The sequence below is a fragment of the Thermobia domestica genome, chromosome 6, assembly GCF_964235325.1.
Source record: "Thermobia domestica chromosome 6, izTheDome1.hap1.1, whole genome shotgun sequence".
Classification (NCBI taxonomy): domain Eukaryota; kingdom Metazoa; phylum Arthropoda; class Insecta; order Zygentoma; family Lepismatidae; genus Thermobia; species Thermobia domestica.
This window is the reverse complement of record NC_137459.1, coordinates 127,912,939-127,932,975: the sequence shown is the minus strand read 5'-3', so window position 1 is coordinate 127,932,975 and position 20,037 is coordinate 127,912,939. Positions and strand designations below refer to the sequence as shown.

Below are 20,037 nucleotides of genomic sequence, written 5' to 3'. Positions count from 1 at the left end.
ACGCCATCTTTTGTAAAACCGCACGAATTAATTCTTAGACCAAATATCTTCTTTTTAACGTAACAGGTAATATTTTTCAAGAAATTACATCCAAGACATTTGCGGTTCACAAGCCAATAGTTTTTCATATGTTAACAACAGTATTGCTACATAGTACAATTTACTTCTCGTCATGCTTCTATGTGAAGCAATTTTGACAAAACAACGCCTAAGTACTTGTTTTTAATTAAATGTATATTAGAAAAAAATAATACAGATAGGGGACCACCTACTGCCACTCACAGTGGTAAACTTACATGATTAACAATGTAATATTACGTATTACACTTTGGACACGCAATACTAGCCATTATCATTGTAGAAATTATCTCATGTAAATTAGACGTTTTACTCACAGTCAGACCAACTTGTAACATTAGTGTGGATCGGACGTAAGACTTGTTTACTTTTACAGTCTCCATAATTGTAATATTTTCTAGCTTCCACACATGCGGAAAATACAAACAAACAAAACCTTCACTCAAAACATTTGTGGTGTTATATACTAAATTTCATACCTATATATTTTGAGTGACATACTTTCAGCTTCTCAAAATTCGTATGGCCAAAACTAACCAAAGTGTTTTTTGCGCACGCAGTCCTGAGTGCTTGTCGCTAAAATTGCTAAACTCTGGTTAAAAAAAAGTAAATACTTTATGATTCAACTTTATGGAGTATGTACCGTCTCATACAGCTTCATAACTTTGTTTCTTCCTTCATTCGAAATACATTATACCATAATCATAATATTTGACGCTATGATACAATTGATGCGCATTACACTGTCCATGCTATTTGAGTTATTAGAGATCTCCATAATGTTGATGTTAGTGATACTGTATTGTCCTTTGTTACACTGAATAATGTATGTTGTATTGTGGTTGTATTTAATATCTAAATTAGAAACATATAATACCTTACGTAGTACAATTTGAGAAAATACAATTTTATTTTGCGTTAGCAACACTGCTTGTTTATTTAGTGGTATTGCAGAGTATCTAGAAAAAAATCCCCTCCAATATTTCACACAACTTGGTACAAAATTTCAGGATTTTTAATTTATATATATATATATCGCGGATCCAAGAGGAGGGCTATAGGGGCTGTAGTCCCCCTTGACGCTCAGGTATACACTGGATAAAATGGGGTTCAATCCTACTTTCTTTACACTGGATAAAGAGGCAAACGCGTTATGTAGTTACAAATAGCTACATAACTATTTTTTCTTACACCATTTCCATGGCAAACAAGACGAAGTAACAAAAGCGCATTTTTGGGTCAACACTATGAAATAATTATGTAGATGTATCATTTATTAATTACTTACCAGAAGTTCAAACTGTAGAGGGCAGAAAAGAAGGACACTGCGAAAGTTACCTATTTTCGCTAGTTATTTAATTTCCAAAAAAAGTAAAATGTGGTCTTGAATTTCGAAAAGACCACTGAGTTGGTTTATTTTCATTACAATCACGGTTGACCACAATGTGATACTATTCGACTAATTACACACTTCATGAGTGAATAAAGCCATACACCATAAGCACGTCAGAACAGTATGCTTGCATGCTTAGCACAGTTGAAAACTTCTATCTTGTGCGTTGTGAATGCCTAATGAAGTAGGATTACGCTATTTCATTTCAAATTAAACAATTGGAAATACATCTATTTATCTAACACACTACGATGTAATATCAAGAAGCAAGCATTTCCTTTTGAGCCTCTATAGCACAAGAAGTAATAAAAGGCATTTTCATTGATAGGTCTCTATGCATACTTGTCTTAGAAAACTTAAAAGGATCGTAAGTGTTATTTCACCTCCCACAAAACCTGCTACAGTTGGGATCGGCAAGAGCGTCTTCGAAATTTCTTGGCAAAGAGCTCCACCGAACATCTAAAGTGCTCGAGTATTGTTTTTCGAATGCCAATAGAACAGCTGGATTTTCTATCGTGAAACGCTGACTCTCTCTGTGGTGTAAGAACACTTTTAAGGCAAGCAAATGTGTTCTCATATCTTGCGGTTGAAGCATCAATTGTTACAGCTCCTGCTTATAATTTATACATATTAGGAAAAGCAAATTTATACTGATGCAACATATCTAAGATCTTTAAAATATTACTATCGCTCTTGTTGTTGAATAAATATTTACTTTAATATCTTAATTCTTGAGGCTTTTGAAGTTGTCAGCATGCAATAGGTTTTGCCATTCAAATTTAAGCAAGGGGGGCACGGTGGCTCAGTGGTAGAGCGTTCACCTCTGGTGCTTGGGGTCCTGGGTTCGATCCCAGCCCCCGCCAAGTGAACTTTGTGGTGGACAAACACCGTGCTCGTGGGTTTTCTCGGGGTACTCCCGTTTCCTCCCACTTTCTTCATTCCACCATTTCACTCATCTCTCATTATCACCGTCTCCTTTAGCCTAACCGGCATAACCGTGGGACGTAAAACTCAAAGATTTCATTTCATTTCATTTCAAATTTAAGCAAAGTGCCTGCAATATCAGTCAACCCGCTCTACGTAGCTCCTCTACTGGTTGCCTAACACAAGGATATGAACCTTCGCTTCGCCCTAGTGACAAGGATAATCTCATGGGCTCAAAGCCACGCATAAAACGTTGATTAGAACAGTAACGGCACGTTTTTTTCTTTCAATTTTGAATGAGAAATGGCAGGCCTACACAAAGTTTGAAATAGACCAGTAATTGTAAACGGCGCGTTTCTAGAACTTGTGGTTTTCGAGATCTCATTGTAAAAAGGAATTTGCCCCAAACATATACGCAAAATTGACCACAAACATATAAACACAGTATTTTAATATATAGATAATACCCACACATTTGAATCCAAAGTTTAAATTGCTTGCGCCCTGTAAGATTCTTCATTAAAACTATTTAACAGGAGCTATTTATAACATGATGTTAATTATATTACTTTATGCGGAAACAAATGTGGGGTATCGATTTAAAAATGAAAGAAAAATGTTACTAGTCTAAGCATAAACCCAAGTACGTATGGTTTTAAGAATGATTGTGAAACGCCGTATTTTGTTTATTAGTATGATCGCTCTAACCAAAAGTGTGTTTTACATGTTCAGTGTAACCTAGTGAGATTCGAAAGTACAGCTGAACAAAATATGCAATGATTTTAATTCAGAATATATACTGTTCTGATGTAATACATCATAGGATTTATTCTAAAAAATTTCGTCAGTCAAACCATGCGTAGTATAATTATAGTGAATAATGTTGAAATTTAGTTAAAAGTCCTTCTTGCTTTGGTCCTTTTGTGCCCCGCTTTATTTCACTTGGAGAGCACAACCAAATTTTGAGGGTCGGTCCCCTTATGTTCCCGTAGCTACAGGCCTGCCCCAGACATGTTTTACTGTAATGTAAGTAATATAAAACTACTTTTTTCGATATACAAAAAATAGCTGCCATTCAGAAAGTATATCTGCTCCTCTGCTTGCCCCTCCAATAGATTAAAACTGGCGTTGTCACTGGTACACGTTCAATAGTCTCGCGAGTTCGAACAGTATGCAGTTTTCTTGAAACAATCTTCTCCATGGCTCAAGTTATTTCCCGAAATTTCCTAACCTACAACACTATGGCATTATGTCTTCTTGAAACACCGTTGATTCCGAGGAATATTGAATTGCGAGCGAAATAAACGTTAATGCTCGAGTTCTACTGACAAACGCTCCATGATGATTGAAATTCATGGTGAGCTGGCAACCATGCCACGGTCAACCTCAACAATCACGTGTGTGCAGGATTGATGCTTTTTTTAAAAAAGAAAGAAAAGGAGAAACAAATGAAAAATGATTTTTTTGAGTTCTACGTCCCACGCTTATGCCGGCTAGACTAAAGGAGACGGTGATGATGACAGATAAGTGAAATGGTGGAATGAAGAAAGTTGGAGGAAACGGGAGAACCCCGAGGAAACCTACGCACACAGTGTTTGTCCACCACAAAGTTCACTTGGCTTGAGCGGGGATCAAACCAGTGACACCACGCACCAGAGGTGAACGCTCTACCACTGAGCCACCACGGCCCAAAGGAGAAACAAAAAAAAAAAAAGCTTTCAATTACACCAGTGGTGAATACGGCTCTCACACGTTGGAAAAACATCTGAAATATGTAATTATCAAAGGACAGATGCGGTATGTAGCATAATAAATTGTTGTATGCAAAACACGTTCAGTTCTAGTTCAATTCGGAAATAAATGGCTATATGAGGAATAATAAGTCTGGTCAAAATTTCAATTTGAAAACCGTCAGGTTTTCCTACTGAAGAATCCTGTATATCAATCTTAGGAACAAAGTGTATGTTATGTATATTTATGTACAATAGTACAGATAACTATATTATATGGACACGTTTTCCGTGAATAAACAATGAATAAGTTTCTTCTTTATTTTGTACTTCGGTTCATTACTTCCATACATCCAGGTGTCAAATCTTGTGAAGATACATAGAAACGCCCACTTTTTTTATTACTATTATTTCTTTTAAACAAACTTCGCTACGCTACATGACGCTTAAACAATTTTCATGTTCGACAGTTATCTAAAGGAGGTTTTCTGTTACCCAAATCTAGAAATATATACACAATTTCCTACCTGAACTATATGAGTCCGTGGAGGAAGCAGATAAAGATCTACTTCTATATCTGCTAGCCTTCTTCATCGCTCCCGCCGACTTCGCGTCCTGAAACAAAAAATAACTCATTAAAATATTGAATATACTAAAATAAATGAGTACATAGACATCATAAACAAACCATGTGTAATTTCTCCCTATTATATATATATATATATATATATATATATATATATATATATATATATATATATATATATATATATATATATATATAAAGCTTATTAATAATGAAAACATCTGGAATTGGAAATTTGGAACAAAGTCAGATGTTTAGGTTGGCACAGGTCAGGCGGCGACCGCAAAGTCGGGCTGTTGTCTGTTAGGTCAAACTCCGTACTATATATGAGTAGTACAAAGGCAGTGTACAGTGAAACGAAAAGACGGTGACAGTGTAGAAGAGCGGCCTCTCTATCTTCGAAAGAGTGTAAAATTCCTGGAGCTCGGTAATGTGTTGCAAGCGTGATGAAAGTAGCAACAGTGTTGGACATGTCGCGAAGGACAGTATGCAAGGTGAGGACAGAATACAAATCTCACGGCAAAATCATTTCAGCGAAGAGGAACAATTGTTGAAAGGAAACTATAAGTGACAGGTCCAGCCAAACATTAGAGTAAATTGTTACTCAGAACCTTCCTGCGACTGCGGTGCAAGTAACGGTGGAATTCAACCAGTACCTTACACGGTCTCCGAACACAATCAATCACAGTTCGCCGCGAATTACATGACATGGATATACGGGATCGGGTTGCACGGAGAAAACGTTAAAAGGGACCATGAACGCTTTAATACAATGCCAATAGTGCTGCGAACATATAACATGGACCGATGAGGATTGAAAACATGTGATATAGTCAGATTAGTCACCATTCACCCTATTTCAAATCACGGACTGTATTCCAGTGTGTGACGAACGCCCAAGAAGCGTATGAAAAAAAAAATGAAATGAAATTTTTGAGTTTTACGTCCCACGGTTATGCCGGTTAGGCTAAAGGAGACGGTGATGATGAGTAATGAATAAAATGGTGGAATGAAGAAAGTGGGAGGAAACGGGAGAACCTCGAGAAAACCCATGCACACGGTGTTTGTCCACCACAAGCAAGAAGCGTGTGATCCGCAGTGTCTCCACCCAAACATGAAAAATGACAGAGGCTCTGTGATACTGTGGGCCGAAATGTCCTGGTTTCCAGTGGTTCTTGTGTTGACGCTCACCGGTCGCACCACTGTCCGTGACTAAGTCACCATTTTAGAGGTCCTTGTGCATCCTATAGTCCAGATGTTTCCGAGCAATTACAGCACATTCCAGAATGATAATGTGGTAGAGCTGTTGCGGTGTGGTGTGAGGAATACTGAGGCATACCATGACAACACCGGGATTAATCTAAATCCCCCCTCTGGCCCGACAAATTCTCAGATCTGAACATAATTAAAAATTTGTGACCCATTTTGGATATACGAATCTGGCGCAATTTCTGCCTCCATACTCTCTTACAGAACGAAGTGACGCACTCCATGGCGAATGGTGTAATAATTCGTTGCTACCATTCAGGACATAAAAGACTCCACGTTGAATCAAAGCTGTTCTGAGTTTGAGAGGTGGTCCAACGCCATATCAATCTTGTAAGATGCATTTTCTTAAAAAGGACGTTTCCATTAAATCGATAAACATCTTTGTATTATATATATATATATATATATATATATATATATATATATATATATATATATATATATATATATATATATATATACGTATATACGTATATATTAGGTGAAGTGCCCATTCTTCGCACAGGAAGAGTAGGTTAATTTAAAATATTTGAACCTCCTTCCGCTTTAGGACACGCATTTCAATGAAAGTGTAATTATAGAACCCACAAAATACTCTGTCTTTGCCATAAATTTTGAACTCCCTTATTCACTTTAGGATACGATCATTAAAGTGATTCGAAACTAGCTTGTGGTAGGTACTAAGTATATTCCAGAATTAATTTCAAAGGTTTAAGTTAGTATTTTCCCGTGATGCAATCACAAACAAAAGACAATGTATTTCTCAACATAGACATAATATTATATATATATATATATATATATATATATATATATATATATATATATATATACAAAAATTCCCTTTGTCCTTCAAACGTAAATTTTCAAAAACTCTGACATACACATGTCCTCTTATTTTTATTGAGCAGCTTATATGCCGAGCTATATACATGCCTATTCATGTGTTATTCTTGTTAAAACAATTGAATCTTCTTTACTTCTCTTAGCATACTGGTACACACTTTTGAAAAAAAAAAAAACTATTATTTGCTCTAGTAACAAAAGTAGCTATTTGTCCAAATTCCATGTATCTAAAGTCTGTTCCAGGCAGTCTGATAGGAAACTCCCCTACCTCCCACCACTTACCACTGCAAAAGGGGAAAGCAAGTCGCTGACCTTCACAGGGAGGGAAGATTTTTTAATAAACAGAATAGTGTAAACTCTCAAATTCGTACGTCAATTCGCTCGCATCTAATGTTGAGAAAGCAGTGTTGTTCCTTTTAGCTATCAATCCCGAGTAACAAACAATTAGTTTTTAATTTTTGTCTTGTAGGTATTATTTATGTACTAAAGTTTACCCCACTGTAAAACATTTTATTGTATTAATAAATATCGAAAACATTAAAATCAATAAGAGCTCAATCTGCCCAATTTTGTATGACTGTGGAAGTTGATCCATAGCACTAATACAAGAACGGGAACTGCATGGTTTCGAAAATAAAATGTTGATAAAAATATTTGGAGCGAAACAGGCAAACATTCAGGTGAATTAAAACTCTATACAAGCTTTTATTTCACAACACCAACAGGTCACCGAGTACTATAGAAATAGCAAATTTAATGCGTAAAAGATAAGCATGACGCGTTGCTTGTATGGAAAATAAGCACTAAATCACCAAGTCCTATTTAAAAAGCCTAGGAGAAAGATACGATTAACTGGGCGAAAGAGAAGGGTTCCGGACAATGTAAAGCACGATCTTTGAAGGATGGTTGATAACAAACGTGGTACAATGACTTTTCTCAGGTTAAAATCTAATGGAAATGTTTGTTTCTGCTACGATGAGCCTTTGAGCTCTTTAAGCCAAAGCGTGCGTAATTTTTTATAATTGAACGAACTCGTATTTATCGTTACTCTTTCTTTCTTATACAATAATTAACTCTTGTTACATTAGACTATCCTGCACGCCTGAGGCCGCAGTGGCTCAGTGGTAGAGCTTGCACCTGTGGTGCATGGGGTCCCTTGTTCGATCCTAACTCGCGCCAAGTGAACTTTGTGGTGGACAAACACCGCGTGCGTGGGTTTCCTCGGGAACCTCCCACTTCCTTCATTTCACCGTTTTATTCATTTCTCGTTACCGTCTCCTTTAGTCTAGCCAGCATAACCGCGGGACGTAAAACTTATGAAGATTTCATTTTCGGTTTTCGATTTTATATTATGAAATCATTGTATAAATAAGTAAATACCCATTGAATTACCAACCCTTACATCCCTTGCCATTCCAACATTATGTCACAAGCCCGACTGCGAAAAAGAAGGAAAATAAACAATACAAATGTTCAATAAAATTTCCATTATAATAGCATATGTTACTTACCTCACTAATACAGATAAAGGTAATTAAGTGTTTTAAAACATGTAGTGTTGTTATGAAAGTTGTAATTTATTATTTAGACATATTTAAATACACTCTATACTTCCGTGTGCGGGTGCTGATGGTGGAAGACGGAACACCAACATTCACCTGTACTTGAGCGTGGTGGTGGGGGGAACTTCTTTTTCCTATCAGGTTACGTGAAACAGATTATAGATATGTGTAGACATATTAGCACGGTCTGGGGATCTACAAACTTCACTCTTTCACATAATAGTACAGACTGTCCCCTTTTCTCGTATCACGAGCGGAATTTTCAGAACGCAGAACGCTTTAACACGTGTCTCTTTATTCTTAATTAAGTTTCACATTTCTAACTTAATCGAATCATTACGTTAAGCATTTTTGCATATAATATATATATATATATATATATATATATATATATATATATATATATATATATATATATATATATATATATATATATAGGGTGTTCTAAAAATGACGCCCACGGACCACAGAGCACTATTCTTCAACTTACAATAAAGAAATATATATTTGTATATCTTTCGGGTCCTTGTATGGAGACATGAATTGCACTATGTGGTAACGCCGCAAATAAAGAACCATAGAGTAGATCTACTAATCCATCAAATAGTTGTGCCTATTCTCTCCAGATGGCAGCTAAAGCCGATACAGATTGACATTTGCAACAGTTATTAGTGTAGCAATCGATTTAATTGCTTAATGTATTTGTAGAGTGATGCTAATAGTTCCAAGTTAATCTGCGATGTTGTCACATTGTGAAATTTCGATTCCCCATAGCGGCTGAAGGAAGCCCCGAAGGGCAAATCATCATATAATATTTGCGCTTTATTTTGGCGTGTAGAGTACTGCTCTGCTCTGCTGTCCATGGGTGCTATTTTAGAACACCCGATATTATATATATATATATATATATATATATATAAAATCCCCTTTCTTCCAGTAGAAGCAAAATTTTCACAAATGCCGAAATACATATTCCCTCATTTTTATTTATTGGATCAAAAGATCCAATAGGCCTTTATTTCAATCAGAAATTTTCTTCTATGCCTTATATCTGGACAAATACATACAGGGTGGCCCAAAAGTAGGTATACAGTCAGGTACTGATCAACCCATTGCTTTTTTATATAATTTCTTATTGTTATCTATCAGGTACTTAGTTTCTATAAGTCTATAAACTAGAATGTTATACTTGGTCAACGCAGGAGTGTGTAATAATATACACACGAAATCGTTACGAGATTGTTCATAATAAAACCGACTATATTATGTGGACTGGAACATTTCTACCCTGTATAGTGTAGCCAAACCCAAACTGTCAGTTTACTCAGTATGATGTGCTTATTCCGTAGAAAATACGAAAACCCTATTTAGGGACTCGTTCAAAAATTTTGTGGTCCCTGATCCAAAAACAAATTATTGGCCAATATCGCAATCTTTTAATCCATTTTTGTATCATTTTCCAAAAATTCTTGTTTAAGGGTTTTTATACCTATTTTCGCATATTTTAAGCAAATCTTCATATTGGGAACTTCCTCAATATAAAAAGGGAAATTTGAATATTACAGAAATAACACTCCTGTCTTTTTTAGAAGCAGAATTTTCAAGAACACTGAAATGTATTTCATTACTTTTATTCACGTGTTTATACACTAAAATTCACATCTTCAACTTAAGCGAATTCTCGTATTGGGTACTTTCTCAATAAAGCAAGGTAAATTCAGATATTATAGAAATGACCCTTCTTTTTCCAATTAGGAGCAAAATTTTTGGACATGCTGAAACACATGTTTCATTATTTTTTATTTAAATGCTCATATGTCGAATTTCACATTTCAAACTGAAGCGAATATTCATATTCAGCACTTTGTGAGTAAATAAAGGGAAATTTCAATATTGCAGAAACCCCCCTTTTTTTTAAGTGGAATTTTCGGAAAAGCTTAAATGCTCATATTCTTATCGAGCTCTTGTGGGATAAGCTTCACTTGATAGTCCGTCAACACGTAATCACGAATACTGAAGATCTTTGGAAGGCTTTTCAAAGCTGTTGGAGTCATAGCTTCGGAAACGTTGGAAAAATTGATGATGCATGTGCTTGGAATTTGCAAAGATATTCTCAAGTCTAAGGATCGGCACTTTGATAAACGCCAACTTCCTCAATATAAATTTGTCTCAATAGAAATAAGGAATCGAAAATATGCTGCCCTAAGTCAACAATACTGTTTATTTTGAAATGCAAATTCAACAGACAGATTTGTATGAATACAGTGTATTTTATTTGGAAAATTCTGAAAAATTAATAATGTGCTTAGACTTTTGACAATGAATATGTATCTGGCCACACTATCCAACCAGGCAACAGTCAGCTGTTGTGTCTGTTTTTTTCTTCTTTCTTTATACATTGTCTTGTCATCTCGATATCGAAGATTACTGTAGCTTCCTGTACAGAAAACGATGTAAGTTTTTAATATTTTATATAGCCTATGAGAGTATATGTATGCTTATGGGCTAACAAAATTTAAAATAACTCCGTTACCTTAAATTATATATGAACAAATTACTATGTGGTTTTGAGGTCCACCCTCTCCCCTTGGGATGATCTGTTACTTAAAATAGCTTGGGATTCCTAGGGTTAATTAAGTCTTTAAAATCTGGAAAAGAAAAAAAAATGTACCGGATAGTCTAAAATAGTATGAAACAATTTTATTTCATAGTTATTGGACTTCAAGGTGCAAAGACAATTTTAACAAACGGTTTCGGAACCTGAAAAAATATTTAACAACCGGTTCAAGTGAAATGACACTACTGAGTATAAATCTTAACTTTTTCGTAACTTTTGCAACTTTTAGCTAAACAGAAAATCGTGGTTTTCAGAAACCACTTTTTCACCAGATACGGCTGCTTTTGACAGCCAGCTCTTTACCTTATACTATGTCTCACTAACAGCAAAAGGATATTTCTGATACCATCATCTTTGGAAATGTTCCAGTGCATATAATATAATCGGTTTTAGTATGAACAATCTCGTAACGATTTCGTGTATATATTATTATATTCCAACTCTAGTTTTTGGGGCAGATTGCAAAAATACGCTTCAAATTTACGACACTAATTTAACTCTTTACCTGCGTAGATTTTCAAGTTTACCGGTTTGTTAGCTTAGATAAAGTCGAACTGTGTATATTATTTTCCCACAATTATGTTCACCTTCAACAAACTATGCTAAATATAAATAAAACTCCAAACTACGTCCCAAAAAAATTGACGAACCTCAATGCAACATGACCGTTACCATTCTCGACACGGTCTCCCAAACGCTCACCCAATTTCATAGAATCTTCAACATGTGAGGAATTAGACTAGCCGTTTGAATGGTTACCCTTTTCCGAAAATAATCTAAAATCTGAATATTCACATTAAGATACCAAATTCGAAACTTAAGGATTGAATTAAATGGTCACGCTGCCCATCCAGCCTACTTTTTTCTCAATCCAGCGCCTGCGAAACAGGAAATTTGATACCGATACTGCCATTGGCTACTGGCTCTAGCCACACTGTATGTTGTGTGTGTGTATCAGCTTCAAAATCTCAATTTGGACAAGAGAGCTACATTTTTTATAAAGTCTCTCCAATGATAAAAATTACTTAGAATTATCACTAACTGCAGGCTTCCGAAAAATATACATGTATATACTTAGTTTACATAAAAAAAATTTCTATAAATCAAAAAGCAACAAATTTTCAATTCAATGAATATTATGCATAGTTGATATTATATCTAAGAATTATATATAATTTGAACACTAAAGATGATGTCGACAGCACAAATAAAAATTAATGCATCAAAGAAATGCAAAATTGAAATATGGAACGATGTTTTTTTGAAAAAGGAAATGAAAGTTAGTGAGTCACAAGTGCACTTACCCAATCGCAAAGACGATAGCAGTTCAACGCAGAATGGCCTGCTGTTCAACTAGGCAGCTGATAATCGCGTAAACACTTGCCCTTGCCTGAAGGCCTCCGAAGCTACAAGGTCGTGTTTTATCTTAAAATAACGGTTTACAAAGTCTACGAAATTGTTTTCAGCTGCTAGACCTCAGAGATTGCATTCATTCATAATTCCGATAAGAACTCACAAATTAACCTTTACTGGTCAACCATTCTACAATTTTACTTAAAAAAAAAATCACTTTCAAGATCAATGATACAACCTGTCGCTCGGATGCTGAATCCATATCAAAAAGTTATTACCTGATATCTCTCTCAGGTTTTGTTTTGTGGCAATAAGATTAAAAAAAAAAAAAAAGAAACGTTAATTTGAACCATTTCCGATTTGAATAGAGGATTAAAGAAGGATATACCAATTATTCTTTGGATGCTGAACAGTTTGCAAGAAACAGCCTCCCGATACCTTCTACAGTTTTTTCTCTATAAAAATCAGTATTAAAACCAGAAATTCAATCACTTTCGATTTCGATAGTGCGTCGCGGATCATGATGATGATATATACCCTTGAGATGCTGTATGAATTGCAAAAAACACTTGTCACTACCTATTACTGTGTACGTTCTATGGCGATAAATATTGAAACGGGAAATGGATACGCATGACAAGATAGCCCCCCCCCCACACACACACACTTTAGAAAATTGGAACAATGACTAGATCATTCGTTTGTACTACGTTTGTACCGTTTGTGCCGAAAATATTTTCGTTTGTACCATTTTCCTTATAGGGTTACTTGAGAGGTCAACTGGGGGGGCTATCTTGGCGCAAAGATAGCCCCCCCCTTCCGTATCACAGCACAAAAATTGAAATACATCATTCGAAAGCAAATCGTTTGTACCGTTTGTACCCAAAAAAAAAGTTTTGTTTGTACCCTGATAGTTTTCAAGAAACAGGAGATGACATTTGGGGAGGGGGCTATCTTGGCTATCTATAAGGGAAATGGTACAAATGAAAATATTTTCGGTACAGACGAATGACCTAGTCATTGTTTCAATTTTCTAAAGTGGGGGACTATCTTCCCAGACGTAAATGGATAGGGTTAACGGAAAAAATGGAATTATTCTTGAGAAGCAGAATCGATTGCAAACAACTGCATCTCGATTATCTATTACTGTTTTCGTTCTTATACCTGTCGACAGACGGAAGAACAAAGACGTTTTGTAAGATTTTCGAAACTTATGCACAACATACTGGTGTTTGGAAGTCTAATAATAATACGGCACTACAATAATACACAAAGTTCTACTGGATGGAAATGTAAATTGGTGAGATTACTATTTTAGTTACGTATTATTATTATTATATTTCCAAACTATGCTATGCATAAGCGTTGGAAGTCTTGTAGAACGACTCTGTCCGCCCGTCCGTCCGTCTGTCTACATGTATCAGAGCGAAAACTGAAAAATATATCGAGGAGTAACCTTTGCAAGCGATTCAGTGTCCCAAGAATATGTTTCATTTCCCCTATTAACCCTCTATTCAAAGCAGAAGTAATTCAAATTAGCCATTTCCGGTTCCAACGTTTATCGCCATACAAAGAAAGCAGTAACAGATAGCAGGAATCGGGTTTCTTTACAAACGATTCAACATCAAGGCTACATACCTTGACTATTCGCAACACACAACCAAAAACAGAATTGGTTCAAATTTACTAGTACTTCCGGTTTCAAAGTTGATTTCCCTAGAGCAAAAACGCTGAGAGAGATCGAAATTTTTATTTTTTTCAAACGATTCACTGTTCCTTGAATAGGTTCCACTTTCTCCTTTAACCCTCTATTGGACTGAAAGTGCCTCAAATAAACTATTTCCCATATCAACACTTACCATCATAGAACAAAAATGGTTATAAATAGCGACAATCGGCTTTTCGCAATAGATTCAGGTTTTCAAGAGAACATGTCATCACAACCCGCAAAGCTCTACCAAAACCGAACGTAGTTGAAACGTTCTACAGATTTCCATTTCTATACTGACTTTCATAGAGTAAAAACGGTAAGAGATATCGAGGTGAGAGTTTTGTAATCTACTCAGTTCCCAAGAGTTCCCAATAGGTTCAATCCCTCGTTAACGTTCTATTCAAACCGGAAGTAGCTCAACCATTTCCAGTTTCAACCCTTATAGCCATAAAACAAAAATTATAATAAATAGCAACAACCAGCATGGTGCAATCGATTTAGTGTGTCAAGAGAATATATAATCACAACTCGCAATACTCTACCAAAACTGGAAGTATTAAAATTTACTACTACTTCCGGTTTCAATACTGATTTCCATAGAGCAAAGACGGCAGAAGATATTGAGATCGTTCTTTTTTGTAATTAATTTAGCGACCGAAGAATAGTTTCTATTTCCTACATTAACGTTCTATTCAAACCGGAAGTGGTTTCAATTAGTCATTTCCAGTTTGAACCTTCGTTGCTATAGAACACAAACGGTAACAGATAGCGAGAATCGGCTTCTTGCAAACGATTTAGCCAGAGATGGATCTATCCCGAGGCTCGGGGGCCTAGGCCCCAGTATTTTGAGAAATAAAAATAATTGATGCTAATATTTATATATTTTTGAAAGTTTATAGTAAACTCATGATACACCTATCATAGTCTGGGTTCTGGTTGCCCCCCCAGTTTTTACCTCCTAGATTTAGCGTCTCAAGGCAACATATCATGATCATCCGCAACACTCTACCAAAAACGAAAAAATCAAATTTATTAATTCTTTCGGTTTCCACACTGATTTCCATTGGGGAAAAAAGTGTAAGTGACATCGAGATGCTATTCTTTTCAACCGATTCAGCTTCCCAAGAATAGGTTCCATCTCCGCCGTTAATCCTATATTCAAACGGGAAGTGTTTCAAATTAATAATTTTTGCCTTCAATTCTTATAGAACAAAAATTGTATTAGATAGCGAGAAGCGGTTTTCTGCAATCGATTCAGGGTTCAAGAAAACATGCCATCATAACGAAACTCTACTAAAACCGAAAGTAGATTAAATCTACCACAACTGAAATACCTGTTCTTATCACGGAGAGAATAGATTTGTGGGAAGTATTTTCCTCCCTTTCCTCCTTAAGATACACATTTTAGTAAAATTGTAATGATAAGACATCGGATTTTTATGCAAATGCATACCTTGTTTGCTTATATTCATCTGTTACACTTAGTAGGGGGTTTCTAAGGTTAAAGCATAATATGTTAATACATAAAGAGCATATTCTGTACGTTTTTATTTCAGATATCATTATAGCATGCAATAAACCCAATTTTAGACTATATATTTTCAATGCATTTAAATGTCTATGCAACAGAATGGCTTTCTGGATGGGAGGATGGAGGAATGTCTAGTTTACGAAGGAATAATACTGTTCGCAACCGATCAGCAGATCAAAGACGCTTTCAATTGTCAAGACGTTAACATAAATCTCATAACGATAGAGAGTTATTTTAAGATCTTGTCAACATTAATTCAGAAACAAGAGGAGCGAGGGATGCTGCTTAATGAATGCTTAGCTTTAGTTGATGAAGTTCATCACGAAGTCCGCTCAGTTCCTAGTGAATTTGGGCACTCTGAAGAAAAAAAAAAGAAGATAAATGTTCTTCCATTTGTGGCTACTTTACTTTCGCCACAAATGTTGAAACACCCTATCCCCCTAGAATACGCTCTTTAATTAAAGTGGCATGATAAACACCCAGCTTGAGGTGGGTAAAAACCACGTTCCAAAACTCACTTTAAATGGATCAGGCGATTTCCCGACCCAGAAAACCATGGAATCGACGCTAACGTTTGTCATTTTGGACATTTTTTCATCTCTTATGCCGATGGGAGATGAAATTGAAACTAAAATGGCATTAAATGTGATACTATTCATCTCATCGGCTCCAAGAACTATGGCTAATATCGATCGTTTCCAATTATTTCTGTAGATCACCCCGTTTTCACCCCCAGGAAGTGCTAAGAGTGTCTTACTCCCACAGTATTTTTATTTTTCAGATTGTAAGTCATGTGTACCAAGTTTGGTTGATGTTTCAGTTTAAGTACACATAGATCTGTAAAAATTACGGAAGAAATGTGTCATGGTATTTTGGAAGACCAATGTATAAGCGCTCGAAATATATACCTTTCACATGTATAATATCGTAGAGATACGAAATGCAAAGTATGCTCTTTACCACACTACACTCCATAAGGAACCCATGATGAAGTGAAGTGCTATGTGAATGCAGTGTACAAAGTGATCATAGAAATAAATAGCATGTGCTTTTGTGTCATATGAAGTGTTTCTCCACTAGCCTTGTTTCTCCGTATACCCACCATCGCTGACGCATTGCTCCCTACGGATGTACCCCCGTGCGGCCTCCTCTATTACACTCATACCCTGACTCAGAATTCTCGCTTTTGGTGGACACCTAGACGAGTTGGTTAGCGTTTTTAGCACTGTAGTTTTTAAGGCTTAAATCAACACGCTGTATTAATACTCATAACGGGTAATCCCTCCTAAAGTGAGTCTGGACCCAACATTGCAACTCCTCCCTTAAGGGACACTTTCTAAGGTAGGAAGACTAAAATTCCTAATAAAAGAAGTGAATACGTAACGAATGTAATTGTATATACCTAAACATGGGCTGCACGCAAGTTTTGTGGTAATTGACCCATGCGTTCCAGCACTATGTTGTAATATACACATATTCATCAATCCATATTATATCGTAGATATATATACATATAGATATATATGAAAGTATGATGATGATGAAATTATCTGAGAAAAACTTTACTGCAAAAAATAATTTTAATTTGATCTTAACGTTCGTAGTTTGAGTCGAACATTGCCAGCCCAAAAAACGCTATATTTATAGTATTAGTGATTAAGGCTTCCATAAAGTAAACCTGAACCGAGAAATATTACGTCGTTTACAAAATACTTTTGAAGATATAAAGAGTCTATCTTGTCCAAAAGACGATATATATATATATATATATATATATATATATATATATATATATATATATATATATATATATATATATATATATATATATATATATATATATATTATTTAGTATCGGTACACCTATTCTTAATCTCCTTCGTAGACATATTAAGTTGTAGATAAATATATAACATTTCGCAAATTGAAATTGCCACTCTTGATTATAGAATATGATAAATTAATAGCTTAAAAGCGGGCTATGCTGAATAAATTATGCGGTGTGGCGTTTGTTAAATACTAGAAAGTAGCGTTACTCACAAAGTATCACTATTATAATAAGATTACCATTCAAGATTTGAGAATTTAATGCTCCACCTAAAATCAAAGAAGAGATCAGACCAGCGAGTGGCAAGAAGGGAGAAAGAGTGAAGCATGCAGTTTCACGAAACCATCGCCGGATGCACGAAACGGGGCGACAGGTTGGGAACCACTGCCTCAAAGTCCTTCTGGGATGCGGAACTATTTCTGACGATGTCATCTAATATGTTCCATAGTAAACGTTCTTTTTTCTACTCAACTCCAATTTAAAACTTTTGTCTGATTCATAATGGCGGATTTGAACATGGCCGCCATCAAGGCAACTCTTACCATAGACCTAATATTTATCCACCTGCTTTTTATTTAATTATTATCATTAACACAAAATTTACAAGGTGGGGTAAAGTACTAATACATATGCTGCAACAATATTTAATTTCCCTGTAACTTTTTACCAATTGCGCGTAAATCAAAAGTAACGTCACCATTGTTCTTCTGATTAAATTTGCGCCTTAAATCATGTATCACATGACCCTATTCCTATTTTAAAAACTTAACCTTAATTCAAAATGGCGGATTTCAAGATGGCCGCCGTCAGGTACACCCTTACTATATGACTTCCCCTTAGTCCTAATATGTACCCAAATATTTGTTATTCACCTTTTGTCATTACAAGAGATCTTACAGAGCTTTTACCTTCAACTGTATGAAGACTATTCTGTACTTCTATGTGATGTTTTGGTAGCTGTATCTCCTAAACCCCTGGAGCTTCGCACCTACAACTTCACTGAAATACTAACCACATTTAGTACTACTTTTTCATATATGTCTCAGTCAGCAACTCGGTTCACCCAAACGTAAGGTTTACTTGTTAGTACCAATTTTGACTTGATATATAACTTAAGTAATTGTCGTTGGAAATTCAGACGCTCAAATGGAATCTCAAAACATTTTAGATTCACTGATGTCCTTCCGAGGCAGTTGGAGTCATGTATTAGTATATAAACACAGATACTAAACCTTTTTGAATGTTAACCATAACCATACAATGTAAAATTTAATGTACAACTGCTACCGAAGTAGTTAACCATCGACACAACTTATTTTTTCAATAACTTCGAAGTATCAATTTGGGTTCAGCCATAGATGAGTACAACTTCCTGTTACTCTGACAACACTACATCCTCTGTAAGTTACAGAAATATGTATACAAATAAGTTACTGACCAAAAGACAAAATCATCTAGATGGTTACCTACTTTGGCTGACTACTGTATAAATTGCCAGGTTAACTCTTTATTTAAACCTGTTCCCTGTTCGTTGTTAAAAACATGGAAACAAAAAACTTGCAACATGATGAAACGTTATAATCTTGCATAGTGCGCGTCGAACATTACATCCAATAGGTGCAGATTGTATCACTTGATCAGAAATATTTATCAAGGACAAGCAATACACACAAATAAAAGATAGGGGGGTATCACCTAAACTGGATCGCTTCTATTCCTTAAATTAAATCATGACGTATGTCATATTATAGGGTTTTATTATAAGCATTATAAATGAAAAAGTGACAAATTTGCAAATCGCCGAGGCATTCGCGAAAATCGTTTGATAAAATAGCTCTCTCTCTAAGAGTAAACTATTATTCATAGATTTTCTCATAAAAAATGGCTTTGGCATATTCTAGGATTGGTGGAATTTATTTATGAAATGCTATCAAATCGTCTGATTCGTTTCTTAAGAAAATTGAAGGGAAAAAATAAACTATTCCTTTAAAACTTTTTTTCATGAAAAATGAGTTATGCTATACTAAAGGTACCTAATGAAATATTTATCCGTATTTATGAAATACGAACAAAATCGTTAACAGCAGTTTTTGAGAAAACAACATTTTTCTTTGTTTTTATCGCTACACCCCAATAAACTATCCTTCATTTTGGATCTACGACAAAATAAACAACAGAATTTTATAAAAATCTTACTTTTACATGATCAGGATATGTACACTATATACACACTTCAATACTTCCATGCACTTCGTTATAATATTCTGATCCACAGTAGATGTGGCACACGACTATCCTTTCTGTGCCCTACACCTCTGTTGGTGCATACCTGCCATCTCTCCCTCATGTTTTTCGTTGCGAAAATGGTTATTCAGTTACCAGGCAAATCCCTAGTCCAAGTATAACTAGTATAAATAAAAATTGCTAATCTAATCTAATATAAATAAAATAAAGAGTTTGTTTGTGTGTTTGTCTGTCTGTCTGTGTGCGGCCTGGGAACCAGACGATTCGACCAAGAGTTACCAAATTTTGGTCAGGGGTAGCTTGGCCCAGGCCTCAGATAAAGACGAAGCCCTTTTCTTCAAATTTCGAACCAGGGGAGTCTCAAG

At 35.5% G+C, this 20,037-nt stretch overlaps 1 long non-coding RNA gene across 1 annotated transcript in view; it reads right to left on the bottom strand.

The window, feature by feature from the left end:
* Nucleotides 1–20,037, bottom strand: part of LOC145688197 (uncharacterized) — a gene marked incomplete in the record, with an annotated part of 281,034 nt that overhangs the window by 227,823 nt on the left and 33,174 nt on the right. Inside the window, 1 exon segment of the long non-coding RNA XR_014131854.1 lies at nt 4,653–4,740. This is a non-coding gene — a long non-coding RNA (uncharacterized LOC145688197).